Source organism: Malus domestica, chromosome 11 (assembly GCF_042453785.1).
Source record: "Malus domestica chromosome 11, GDT2T_hap1".
Classification (NCBI taxonomy): Eukaryota; Viridiplantae; Streptophyta; class Magnoliopsida; order Rosales; family Rosaceae; genus Malus; species Malus domestica.
In genome coordinates, this window is record NC_091671.1 from 21864235 (window position 1) to 21876130 (window position 11896).

General features: G+C 37.1%; 1 long non-coding RNA gene across 1 annotated transcript; it reads left to right on the forward strand.

Moving 5' to 3' along the window:
• The first annotated feature begins 1632 nt into the window (after positions 1-1632).
• Positions 1633-3874, forward strand: LOC139189301 (uncharacterized). The gene is made up of 4 exons (XR_011573072.1): positions 1633-1796; positions 1931-2052; positions 2814-2872; positions 3736-3874. It is a non-coding gene; the product is annotated as an uncharacterized lncRNA (long non-coding RNA).
• Positions 3875-11896: the final 8022 nt, after the last annotated feature.

Here is an 11896-nt window from a genome sequence, read left to right on the forward strand (position 1 = left end):
ACATGGAATATGAGAACTCTTCGTTGATCGCGTTCAGTGAACTCATTCTCTATTGAGCACCTACCGTACTTGTCTTGATGTCACACACACCAATGACTAGAGACTAATCACTCTCCCTGAGAGAAGACATAGTACGTACCGATCTTGACGGACTGTCAATGCCCAATTGGCAATCCTATGATCAGGAACGTTTAGGATGTGTCTACGAAAGAATGGTCTCAAGAATCTAACTTCATTAGATTACATTCTCCCAATCACAAATTCCTTGGACTTTATTGTTTAAGCATATAACATTTATATGAGACGGCTCAAACAATAATTTATGCCCTTTATATGTTAAACTAGATTAGTTTAACATGTGAAATGTCCGTAAAGTATCATCACATGATTGGCTTTAGGGCACATTTCCAACAAAAAGCTTACCAGAGAATGGTGGAGATGAGGTATTTATAGGGAGCTGGCCAACCTAGGTATAGAATTTTACCCTACACATGACGCCTTTCCATTGGCTAGGTTGTATCATTCGTATGATGAGTAAGGAAAAAATTCTCCCAATATATTAATCAGGAGATCATATCTTGATGATGATGGAAGCATCCCTAATTGACTATGATGAGGATTCCTTACTTGTTTATTTGGTCTTCAGTTGAGAATGTATTACAGGTGGGATTTGGTAATTATCTTTAATACCCTTGACTTTTCATGCCACGAGTAGGGGAGCTTGGAGCAGTCGTTGTTAGTTGCTTGGACCTCTAGGGATGTTGAGCTGTGCATGGAAATATTTGTGTGCCCTGCCCATTGAATGAGGGCAATCTTGTCTTCTTCGGAAGAAAAAAAAATCCATGTGTCTTCTCCATGATTTTTGGAATAATTTTTTGCTCCACAGATGCTCCACACTTGCTGGGTTGCAAGTAGGCCTAGCAAATGGGTCATGTATGTCGTGTTCGTGTAACACCTGTTATCTTAACAGGTCGTGTCGTGTCACACCCGTTATCTTAACGGAGTCCTTAACAGGTTGGGTCACTTTACCCAATGGGTAAAGTGACCCGACCCATTATGACCCATTAAGAAAAATATTTTTTTTTCTCAAATTTGCACATACCACACATTGCCACATAAATATTACTTCAAATATTAAAACACATTTGTCGTTTAAGTACTACATCTACACTAAAAAATAAGAGCCTAATAAACAAACATCCATACACTACTAGTCTATTACAAAATATTAAATGTGCTAGAATATGCAAAATGAAAGAGTTTTTGTTTTCAAGGTTGTGAAGCCCTTCTCAAAAGTTTAAACCTTGCCAATGGAACTCAAAGCTTGCATGTTATTCCTTTTACAAAATCCTCAATTTTCATTGATCATCATGACATAAGATTTTGTGGTATCCACTAGTGTAAATATTTTAAATTGATGATCGAATTCATTCATTGTATTCATATAGTGTCACAGCCCGTCCCGAGATTTTCATATCAGGAGTGTGAAATGATGGAAATACCCTTGACGTCACTAAGGTGTGTGTGTGACATGTTTTGGATATTTCATATTTTTCCTAAACTATTGGAAATGTCATTTAAGTTGGATAAAAATATTGAAAAGTTGGATTGTTTGTTTGGTTAGGGATTTAGAGAATGGATGGTGTGGATTGATTTTGGTCACCTATACCCTCACACTTTCCTTCTCTCTATCCCGTGGCTCTCTCTCTCCTCCATCCCGACTCTCTCTCTACACACACCCATACGTACGGACACACCCAAAAATCTTCCAAACTCGACGGATCGAGGCAACCAAGGTATGCATCTTCATCCTTGAGTCATTTTAAGTCGATTGGTACTAGTTTTAGGAAGTGAAACCCTCGGAATCACGTGAAACCCGAACCTATATTTTTCGTCACTGTTCATGCACTCGTAATATGTTGTGTTTCAGGGAATTCTAAGCTTATAGTGAGCTTAGTGAGGTCCCAAGGAAGCTCGGAGTGCTTCGTTGGAAGGATTTGGACGTCGGGATCACGAGGGTTAAGTTTGGCCGATTTTGTTTGGATTTTTCCGGTGAGATTTCTTGATTTTTAGAGCCTTAAACTAGTCTATTGTGATTCTACATGTTGAGGGCTTTAAATTGATATATTATACGAAGAAAATGGTTGAGAAACGAAGGAGAACGAAGCATTTGAAAATTCCCCAGTTTTCCGGCCGCCGGAAAAACCAGTCCGGCGAACCAAGGTTGGGGATGATGCGCGTGGGGGCGCGTGTCCCCGTGCTTGTCCTGGCGCGTGGGGGCGCGTGGCACATAAAAAAAATAATCTAAAAATATGTCGACGTTCGTGACGTCGAGTAGATCACTGTGGTATATTCATATACCCAAATTGAGTACCGTATGAGAAAGTTATTACGATTATTGGTTAGGTGCTTTAAATAACGTTTTATAGTTTTCGCCTTTAGGTGAAAATATGAATTGACGATCCGACCGTTGGATCGTCACCAAACTTTGATACGTTGAAATACGTAATATTTGAGGATTATTGGAACTTACGGATTGGGAATCCGAGTTACGGATCTTCCGGAATTGGAGTTGTAAGTTCATAAAATAAAATGTTAACCGTCACTTAGTTTTGGAAATTGACGGAGATCCGACCGTTGGATGGTAATGAAATTTCAGGATGTTGTCCTAGAGATATATTGTGGACCTCTGGAAGTTATGGATTTAAAATCTGAGTTGCAGATCTTTCGGATCAATCTATGTAGTGACGTATTTTATATAAGTTATATTCTATCGATATGATTTCTGAGGTTGGATTTGATTATTGTTCTAGGCGGCGATCGTCATGACGCCTTGATGAGTTGTGCTAGGGAGTTGTAGGGCGAACTCCAGGTGAGTGGGCAGTTTTGTTTTCGTAATACCTATATACTATTGAGTTTTCCCAGAAATTGAATTTAAATGAAAGCATGATTTAAAATGCCATGGATAGATTTATATGAAAAGTATGATTTGAAATGCCATGCATAGAAGTATATGAAAAGCATGAATTGATATATGATGCATATATATATTTGAATTGGTGCTGTGGACGCACAGGTAAGTATCAGGTGAGTTTTATATTATTCATGTGCATTGTTGATGTGTATATTGTGGATAGCTCATAACCTGCAATCATGGTGTTAGTGCTTATATTATTCACCACACCGCACGCTCGTCTTGGATCCAAGTAGGTGGATGTCGTACAGACCAAGTGAGGGTTCCGACATGCTAGTCGTATAGATTACTAGATGTGATTCCGACTAGTGGGTGACCTTAGATTATGTGCACAGATGATTGATTAGAGAAGCACTAGAGCGTATTATTACACCATCCATGTCGTACAGACTACTTCAGGTAGTTCCGACTTATCTGCAGTGTAGTGCCGTACAGGTCATCGAGGTGACTCCGGTTGGATTGGATGTTGAGCTATGGAATTAACCGTACAGGACCAACTGCAGGGTCTCCGGTTAATTCAACTTTTCACCTGTTACATTGATGCTTCATTTATTTTGTTTTCGAAATTAAAACATGGCATACTTTCGGGTTTTAAAGAAAAAATTGATGATTCGAGATTTATGAAAAGTATTATGTTATTATACTATTTTCTGGGAAAAGTATACAGGTTTTACAGTGAGGGGTTAGAATTATTTTTGGCGAAATGTTTTTGAAAAGCTTGGTTTTACTGACCCACTCAATTTTGTTTTTCGCCCCTCCAGGTTCTTGATAGCAGAGTTTTGGTGGCCACGAGGAATCCAACGGTATTCTGACAGAAATCACAAAAGTAGGACTCACCCTCGAGGGTTTCCATTTTAATAATTGTATTTTAAAAGCTTCCGAACTGTGTAAATGGTTACGTCACTCTCATGTGACGGCTAGCATGCCCTCCTTTGGGACGGGGTGTGTCATATAGGATCAAGGAGTGTAGTTGTAAAAAATCATCAAAATTGGAGTTAAAATAACCATTAAATCGTGATTTTTTGTTGATAACCCTCGAAAAGTTTTGTCCCGTTACTTAATCTCTAAATATTTGTTTTTTGCGATTTTTGGCTTATGCGATCTTGAAGCATATACAAACAAGTTTGATAGTTGGATCGTTGAAATTAGTTTCGTAGAATGTGTATCTCATCAAAACGATAGATTCACTAACACTTAAGAGTTTATTCATACTTTCAATAAGTATAACATAAGATTTTGTGGTATCCACTACTGTAAATATTTTTCGTTGATAACCATCGAAACGTTTTGTCCCGTTACTTGATCTCTAAATGTTTGTTTTTTGCAATTTTGGCGTATGCGATCTTGAAGCATATACAAATAAGTTTGACGATTAGATCATTGAAATTAGTTTCGTAGAATGCGTATCTCATCAAAATGATAGATTCACTAACACTTAGAGTTTATTTATACTTTCATTAAGTAAAACATAAGATTTTGTGGCATCCACTAGTGTAAATATTTTAAATTGAAGATCGAATTCATATAGGGTCAAGGAGTGTAACTATAAAAAATCATCAAAATCAGAGTTAAAATAACTGTTAAATCTTGATTTTTCATTTATAACAGTCAAAAAGTTTTGTCCCATTACTTGATATATGAATGCTTGTTTTTTGCAATTTTTGGCGTATGCAATCTCGAAATATATACAAACATGTTTGATAGTTGAAACTAGTTTCATAGAATGCATATCCCATCAAAACAATAGATTCACTAACACTTACGAGTTTATTCATACTTTCATTAAGTATAACATAAGATTTTGTGGTATTCACTAGTATAAATATTTTAAATTGAAGATCGAGTTCATTAATTGTATTCGTATAGGGTCAAGGAGTGTAGCTGTAAAAAATCATCAAAATCGGAGTTAAAATATCCGTTAAATCGTGATTTTTCGTTGATAACCGTCGAAAAGTTTTGTCCAATTACTTGATCTCTGAATGTTTGTTTTTTGCGATTTTTTGCTGATGCGATCTCGAAGCATATACAAACAAGTTTAACAGTTGGATCGTTGAAATTAGTTTTGTAGAATTCATATCCTAACAAGTTCAATGGTATATATATTTATTAAGTAGATTCAAATTTATTTATTTTGTACATATAACACTTAAGAAATTGAATGGTATGTATATTTAAGCCGATCCAATGGTCACCAATTTTTAATATTTAATTTAATATATATATATATATATATAATTATTATAGTTTTTAGGGGTATAAAATTGTTAAATTAATATATATATATATATATATAATTATTATAGTATTTTTTTAGGGTTATAAAATTATAAAATTAATATTTTGCTTATTGTGTATCGTGTTATCCACGTGTATACCCGAACCAACCCGTTATTTTAACAGGTGCTTATCGGGTTACCCGATAACAACCCGATTCGTTATCGTGTCGACCCGAGCACTTATTAATTTCGTGTCATGTCGTGTCGGGTTATCAGGTCGTGTCAAGAATTGCCAGGCCTAGTTGCAAGTAGAAAAGGGAAGTAGATGTAGGAAACCCCAAGCTGGGTAGGCCAGCTGAAAGTTGTTTCTTGATTTGTTGTAAATTCTCCACTTTGATTTGGAGTTAGTCTTCTAGGATAGGGGAACAAACTTCTCTAAAACCTATTTAAGTCTACCTTAAGTAGAAGATTAAATAAATCTGCACGGCAACTATTATCCCAACAAGAATTAGAAGAAAAGTAGAAGATATGTCACATCCTGGCCCGGGTCCAACACATCCAGAGCCCGTTCCACAACCGTAGCACGATATTGTCCGCTTTGGGCTTACCATTCCCTCACGGTTTTGTTTTTGGGAACTCATGAGCAACTTCCCAGTGGGTCACCCATCATGGGATTGCTTTCGCACGCTACTCGCTTAACTTCAGAGTTCCGATGGAACCTGAAGCCAGTGAGCTCCCAAAAAGCCTCGTGCTAGGTAGGGATGAGAATATACATTTAAGGATCACTCCCCTGGGCGATGTGAGATGTTATAGGATATTTTGCCCCTTCCCCAAGTTCTCTTCTTTGCTTGCCCCTATGGAGAGTTGATCGTCGTTGTTCTTCTTTTTCGTGTCGTTCCAAGGTAAGAAAAAATTAAATTTTTTCTTCTTCTTCTTCGGAAAGTCGCAGTTGGCTCGGCATCATAGTGGATTAGCTCGACAAGGAGTCGAGGAGCTCAGAAGCTAGGGTTAGAAGCTAAAGAGTCGTGGCTTGACTCGTGAAGAGGAAGGTTGGAGCGGGCTATTTGGTGAACATGTCTCTCTTTTACATATGAAATCATTGCAGTATCGTTCCTAAAGAGTAGTATGTCATCTACATACAATACAAGGAACATCACTGCACTCCCGATGACCTTTTGATAAACACAATTATCGTCTTCATTTTCTGTGAAACCAAATGCTTTGATTTCAGTGTCAAAATGAATATTCCAATTCCTAGAAGCTTGCTTAATAAATGGATATCTGAAGCTTGAACACCTTAGTCTTTTCAAACTTGGACACGAAGCCTTCGGGGTTAAGCCATATCAAGCTTTTCTTCTATGTGGCCATTTAGAAAGGTTGTCTTCACATCCATTTGCCAAATCTCAAAATCAATAGTACGTAGCTATATCAAGCAATATCCTAATGGACTTAACCATGGCTACATGAAAAAAGGTTTCTTCATAGTCAATCCCTTCTCGTTGTTTATTACCATTGGCTACTAATCTAGCCTTTTAAGTTTCCACGTTTCCATTAGCACCTATCTTTCTCTTAAAAACCAATTTGTTCCCACTAGTACTATACCATCTGGAGGGTCTACAAAAGTCCATACTTGATTTTCATACATGGAATCCATCTTGGATTTCATGGCTTCTTACCATTTCTTTGAATCAATGTCTGACATTGCTTCATTGTAGCTCGCAAGGTCGTCCTTTGTGTCATTGTCAGCTAGAATGTGAATTATCCAAATTTGTCATCCATGGCATACCTCTGAGGTCCCTTGTTGACCTTTTCAGATCTACGTGCAGCTTGGGGCTCATGTTGTCTATCTATTGAGTACTGGTTTATGGTTCATCAGGGATTTCCTTGAGTTCTATCGTCTTTTCATTTATAACATCTAGAATGAACTCTTCTTCTAGAAATGTTGCATTTCTGGTAATAAAAACTTTCTGGTCATCAGGGTAATAGAAATAGTATCACAAACTTTCTTTGGGATACCCCACAAAATAGCAATTTACAGATCTCGCATCAAGCTTGTTGCTTTCAAGCTTCTTAACATATGTTGGACAACCTCGAATCTTAAGATAATTAAGACTTGTCTTTCTATTGTTCTTTATCTCATATGGTGTTTTCGTAACAGATTTGGAAGACACTCTGTTTAGTATATAAACAGTGGTAAGAAGTGCATATCCCCAAAAAGATATAGGTAAATCAGCGAAACTCATCATAGAACAAACCACGTTCATCAAGGTTTGGTTCCTCATCTCTGAATCTTCATTAAGTTAAAGAGTTCCAGGTAGAATCCATTGTGACACAATTCTACACTCCTTGAGGTAATCTAGAAACTCGTTACTGATAGTAACCGCTCAATCTGATCTTAGAATCTTTATCTATTTTCCAATTTGTTTCTCTACTTCATTGTTAAATTCTTTGAGCTTTTCAAATGACTCAGACTTGTATTTCATTAAATACACATAGCCTAACCAAGAGTGATCATCAATGAATGTGATAAAGTAGGAGAAGCCTCTTCTCGACATAGTGGACATGGGTCCCCATACATCAGTGTGGATTAACCCTAGTAACTTCGTGATAAGGCTCGTTCTCCTTTCCCAGCAAATGAAATTTAGACATCTTACCCTTTAGATGAGGCTTGCATGTAAGCATTAGGTCATTACCTAATGACTCAAAGTATCCATCTTTGGACATCTTATGAATCTTATCTTGGTTTATATGTCCAAGTTTAAGGTGACATAGTGTTACTTTGTTAACACTTCCTTGTAACCTTTTGGGTTTTAAGGTACCTCCGCTAGTCATATAGTTTAAACTACCATTCATATTGAGATGAAAAAGTCTTTTGATCATACTACCATAAGATATAACATGACTGTTCAAAGATAAAGTACAACTCAGGTTGTCAAACAAGGCTGAGTGTCCATCTCTCAAAAGCTTAGAGATGGTGATTAAGTTCTTTATGCACGAAGGAAAGTAAAGACAATCTTTAAGCTCCAAGATTTCTCCATAGGTGCCTATTGCTTTTGCAAAGATCATTGTGCCATTTCTAACTGCACAACCATCTTTCTCTTGAGTAGTGTCCTCCTCTTTAGTATTCCCTGTAATGAATTGCAGATATGTTGACTAGCGCCGAAATAAAAAATATCCAGGCTGAAGAGCTAATTGTAAAAGCACTCTCAGAAATAATTCCTTCATAAGTTAAATTTGCAAAGCTTGCAAGGCTACCCTGTATTTTCTCTTCCAACGATCATCCATTCGACAATGAAAGCATGTCCTTTTGGAGTATCTTGTTTTTTATCATGCGACCTTTTCCTTACTATTTCATTCTCGCTCCCACAGTTTCTTTTGAAAACTTTGTTCAAACTCATAGCACATATCAATCATCTCTAAAAGAGTATGATTGAATTTATTCATTTTATAATTTACTATAGACGAATTGAAATCATCCGAGATAGATGCAAGAAAAAAGTCTTAGGCTATTTTCCCATCGATGACTGATGCGCAAATTAACTTAACACACAAATTAAACCCTCTTGTTGACAATTGTAGTATGGATAAATAAGGATCGTTCTGGACCGGGGATTAGGAGGGCTTGCTAATAACCTCTAAACTGACTCAAAAACACTTAAAATAAACTTAAAAACACTTAACTAGACTCTAATGACTCAAAACAAACTTAAAAGACTCAAAACAGCTAAAAACAACTAAATAGACTCAAACTAGACACTAGGAATGACTTTGGATGAAAATTGATTTTAACTTGACTCAAAACACTTAAAAACACAAACTAAGACATATTCTAACCTAATTAACACTTAAAACAAAGGGGGGGTTTTGGTTTTTATGAATTTGAACTAAAACAAGACAGAAACTAAACTAGATAAAGTTTGGTACGAATTTGGTGATTTGAATGGATGATGGGCTAGCTAGAGGATTCTTCTCCACACATGACACACTTGTACATGAATCGATTTCCAATTGCTTTTCAATAAATTATGAAGCTCAACACCCCAGATTAACCGTAATGCACAAATTAACCCTAAGATTTTCCTTTACTCATTGAATTGGATGAATGGATGCAACAACCCAAATCATTCTCCAAAGGTCCTCTACATGAATGCATAATAGAGATACAATCAGAGATCATTACGTTCCATGAAAATCATAAGTGTTGACGAGACATTTGTAACTATGAATGCATGATACGTTTGACAAGAATTCAATTAACGCGATTGTGACTAGCAACCTTCACTACTCATGAATATAAATTTGTAACGATTAGGTGAAACTCATTTATATTCTAGCATCAAATTCATGCATGAAAACTAAGTATGCATCTTTAATCAACATACAAGAATCAGTTTTGAAGAAAACAGTTAATTGAATTGCATTCACAACTTATCAAATCACAATTGGAAGAAATCAATTCATATTGCAAATATGATCATGGTTTCGAATTTCCCCCTAGCTAAAAGGGGTTTAGTTCCTCATGTTCGCAAAACAAAGATACATAAACTTAAACATTGAAAACAAAGAATGAAAACACCTAAGAATGCTCCAGCAATCCAACTTGAATGGCAAGTTCAACTCCAAGCAATCCTCCTTCTTCTTCTTTGTAGCGGCACAAGGTGTGGGATGATGGATGAGTGGTAAGTTATGGTGGTGGATGGATATAGGTGAGTTATGGTGAAGGGTGGATGGGTCTCTGGCAAGGAAAGGAGAATGACTGGAATTGTGTATGAGAGTGAATGGATGTGTAGAATGGTGAATGATCAATGAAATGCATGGCAATGGTATTTATAGGGAAAGGATGGATTAGGTGAGTTAGGTGAGTGCACATTCCATTCAATTTAGGTGGGTTAGATGAGTGCACCAACAACTCAAATTTTGGTAGGTTAAATGAGTGCACCATCCATTCAATTTCTGGTAGGTTAAATGAGTGCACCAACAACTCAAATTTTGGTAAGTTAAATAAGTGCACCATCCATTCAATTTCTGGTAGGTTAAATGAGTGCACCAACAATTCAATTTCTGGTAGGTTAGATGAGTGCACCAACCATTCTTGCAACTTGCATTTGTTTCTCCAGATTTTTAGCATGTTCCTAGCCTCATTTAAACACCAAAAACGTCCATCCAACTTTCTCCACATGCATGCACTCCAATTCAGCCCAAAACTGCACTAAAATGCACCAAAATGCACTTTCTTGCCAACTTTATCATTTGAACCTATAAACACACAAATTTAGCTTAAATCACTATAATAAGTAGAAACTAACTAAATAAATGCCAAGAAACAAGCTAACTAAGTCGCATAAATATGCTCCTATCAATGACATGTGGCACAAATCAAGCAAAGGAAGCTTAAAACTTCCCAAAATTCAGCCAAAGAGAGAACACCTCACTTTAAGAAAACGGCAAAGGTTCAAAGTGTTCTCAAAATTGGAAAGAAAGTTAAGGCATCTTCATAAAACAAGCAAGAATTGAAGATTGCTCACAAAATAGGCAACAAAGGCCCTATAATTCAACCAAGGGAGTAAAGATGGCTGAAATTAACACACAAAACATCCCTAAATTCTCACATGGACGAATTAGAACATAAATCAAAGACAAATCCACCCAAAGGCAAGCTTTGAAAAGCCTATAAATACAAGGTCCTCCCACAGGTATAGGGGTGGGAAAATCTCTACGCAGAAGAACCTCTGCCAAACCTTTGAAGACTAATACGCTACCAAAGCTCTCTTCGAAGAACATTCAACCAAAGCCGAAGCTTTCTCTCGACCAAAGCGAAAGCACTCCTTTGAAAAATCAACAAGCGCTCGTACCGACTCCTTCAAGACTTTGTTGCAAACTTATAAACTTGTAGCAACGTTTGTTTCAAGATCAAGTTGCCAAGACCCTTGAAGCAACGAAATCCTGCATCAAACACTACCTTTGCCGCACCCTTGAGGTGAAGATCTTCCACGCATTGTTTTCCAGCTCAAAACTTGAAGCAATCGTTCAACCGTTCGTCCAAGATCAAGTCATCGCGACCCTTGGATCAACAATCACACATCTACATCAAATTTGAAGACTAAATCAAAGGGAAAGTTGTAAACAGAGATTGTAACCTACAAATTCAAATCAATACAAATCTACTTTGTACACGTATATTGTTTCATTCGATATAGAATTTTCGTGTTTACAAATTTGGCATACCTAGTGGGACATCTTTGTCTTTAAATCCACGCAAAAAAATAAATGGCACCAAGAAATGATCAAGCTATTCCCTGCAACCAATGCGAAGGACAAGGGCCTCCTTGCCGCAAGTGGTGGCACTTTGGGTGTCACAACCAGAAGCAAGGCAAAAACTCTCTCTATCGTGCCTTCCACCCCTCCATCAACTCTGCCGAAGGAGCAAGAGCACCTTAGGCACGAACATGTGATCACCCTGGCCTCACTAAGGGCGCCAAGGGAAGAAAGTCCGAGGAAATACTTTGAGTCTTTGCCCTAAAATTTGATGTGAAATATTCTAACACACAAATTAAGCCCTCTTATTGACAATTGTAGTATATATGCAAGTAGGGATCGTTCTAGGCCAGTGATTAGGAGGGATTGCTAATCTACTCTAAACTGACTCAAAAACTCAAAAACAAACTTAAAAACACTTAACTAGACTCAAAGAACTCAAAACAAACTG